This window comes from Polypterus senegalus, chromosome 4, assembly GCF_016835505.1.
Source record: "Polypterus senegalus isolate Bchr_013 chromosome 4, ASM1683550v1, whole genome shotgun sequence".
Classification (NCBI taxonomy): domain Eukaryota; kingdom Metazoa; phylum Chordata; class Cladistia; order Polypteriformes; family Polypteridae; genus Polypterus; species Polypterus senegalus.
In genome coordinates this window covers 14003144-14006003 of record NC_053157.1, presented here as the reverse complement: position 1 = coordinate 14006003, position 2860 = coordinate 14003144, and positions in this window count along the sequence as shown.

Genomic DNA, 2860 nt, shown 5'->3' with positions numbered 1-2860 from the left:
TAGAAACCTCCAGGGGTCTAATATGTTGTAGTCAGTTCAGAATTGTGTAATTGTCTTTGCAGTGTTAGATGTCATCCCCCCTGTGACAGTATCCACTATCTAAGAGTGAATTTAAAACACAATTAAAGTCCCCTGCCATTATAATTATACATTTTGCATGAATTCCCTATCATCAACATTGGGTGCATAAACATTTATCAAAATCATTTTACAGTTAGATAAATTGCCCATGACAATCACATATCTCCCTTCAGGATCAGATACTACATCTGATACCACAAATGAGACTGTTCTATGTATGAGAATTCCTACTCCTCTACTTTTCTTTTGCATCCTTGCTTAGTAAGTGGGTCTCCTGTAAAAATACCATTTTAGTGTTTAAACCTGTTACGTGAGAGAATACTTTCTTTCTCTTTAATTTGTGATTCAGGCCTTTAACATTCCAGCTCACAAAGTTAACTATCCCATCATGGAGACATTGATTCTCAAGTTTTGATGTCATTTTGTAGTCTTAGACAACTTTAACCTTAATTTACAATTTTCCCAAGAGTTATTGCCATGCAGCCAATTGTTACATTGGTAGTTACTGTATAATTATAAGGAATTAAAGGATAGATTAGATGTAGCTTGCTCTCTTTCTCTCACCCTTTTAATCCCCCAACCCCCCCCATTTTGCCTCCCCATTTCTTATCGTTACTTATTCATATAGATTTCCTGTCCCCCTCCTTCCATGCCTTTTCCACTCCACCTGTTCATATCAGATGGAACTCATCCAGCATTGAGTAGCGTCAGAAGTAAGATGATTAAGCCGCTTCTCCACAGTTCCCAATGCAAGCCAAACTCACCATGAGATGTAAAAGTTCATCTAACTCAAGAGTTCCCAAAGTGGTCGATTTGAACTGTCTAGGGGTCGATAGTTTCAATAAAAAAAATTTGGGGGTCGACGACAGCAAAAATAGACCCCTTACTACTGCTATTTGTTTGTTGCTTCAAAATATCTATGATTCTAATAGGTACCTAATTAAGAAATAAAATAATTCAAAAAACACTTTTTTGATAAAAACACATTACATACCAAACTTGCAAACGAAAAGGTAAAATGTGTCATTAAAAGAGTCACACGTAAGAATGCATGAAAATACATGGAGCACAAACATGTCTGTTCATTGTGTTATCGAACGTATCAAAGATAGATAGATAGATAGATAGATAGAGCAAGTGCGGACATGAAAAACTGGGGACGAGACGACGGATATTCGATATTAGCAGAATCCATCAGTCTTGTATGGTCATGCTTTCATAAGACACTATAAATTGGTTCATTTGATGTGACATGTACTTATTTGTGATTTGAACTTTGAATATATTTATTTATTGAGGAGCAGTACTACAAAAAAGAAAATCAGAGGACACAGTTTATTTATTTGAGTTTGAACAAAAATCTTCTGTTTCAAGTAAGTACATACTTACTTATTGTTTTTTTTTGTCACAGGGGCTGTCGAAATTGTTTGTTAATAAAAGTTTTTATTTCTTCAGATAATAGTATGACTGGACCAAAAATGAAATGCAGACAGTACAGCTTGGACTATTTGTACTTATTTTGAATTTACATATTTATTTCATAAATGTCAAAAATGTAAAAAAACTCTGCTCGTATTTTTTTGCTTTAATTTTCGTTAGTGCAGATTTCGATATTAAATGTTGCACAAGATAATGCCATATTCCGTAGTCCTTTTATCTTTTTCATTCATTAATTACAAGTGATGAAAATGAAAAGTTTGATATCTAGTGAAATATTTAATATCAAGTACTGTACAAATTTATTAATTTGAGTAATTAAAATAAATGACTAGGGGGCCGACAGTTTTAAAAGTTTTTGGTAAAGGGGTCTGCGGCGGAAAAAGTTTGGGAAACTCGTGATCTAACTTATCCAAAAACAACCAAACATTTCAGATTCAGGTAGATAGATAGATAGATAGATAGATAGATAGATAGATAGATAGATAGATAGATAGATAGATAGATAGATAGATAGATAGATAGATAGATAGTGTAGCAGGTTGAGGCGTGGTCCACCTCTAACACCCTCAGGTAGCACTCCAAACACCAGGTAAAAATTCCACAGTTATTGTTTATTATAATAACAATGTGCACCAAGCACTCTACACTACTTATAAATGAAATCAAACAACACTACAATAATATTCTCTCCTCCTCGCCCAGACACTTCGCCCCTCTACCTCCCAGCTCAGCTCAGTATCTGGACTGGCCCATAGTCCTTTTATAGCCCCTGACCCGGAGGTGTTCCTGCCCAATCAGTCCACAGTTCCTTATTCTTTCCGGGTCAGGGTAAATAGTCCTTTTCTTCAACCTGAGAGCACGTCGTTTCTTCCTGTCATGTGACTGTGACGCACTCCCGGGTCATAGGGCACATAAGAGCCTACGAGCCCCCCTACAGTGACGCCTGGTGGCCCCCAAGGTATCCAGCAGGGCTGTGTATAAACACTACATAGTCCAAGATGCCCTGCTGGAACTCGGGGCATGATCATGCTGTCGGGAGAGCTCCTCCTGGCGGCCTGGGGGTGAGGGCCGGAGTAAAATGCCGGCAATCCATCACAATAGATAGATACAGTAGATACTTTATTAATCCCAAGGGGGAATTCACATAATCCAGCAGCAGTGTACAAAAAAAAAAAAGAAAAAAAAATGAAATTAATGAGTAATAAAAATGCATGTAAAAACAGAAAATGACTTTGGATAATGTTAGCATTTACTCCCCTGGGTGGAAATGAAGAATCGTATAGTGTGAGGGAATAGATTTGTGCAGGAGTCCTTTCCACCTTAGTTTCACCCTTGCTCC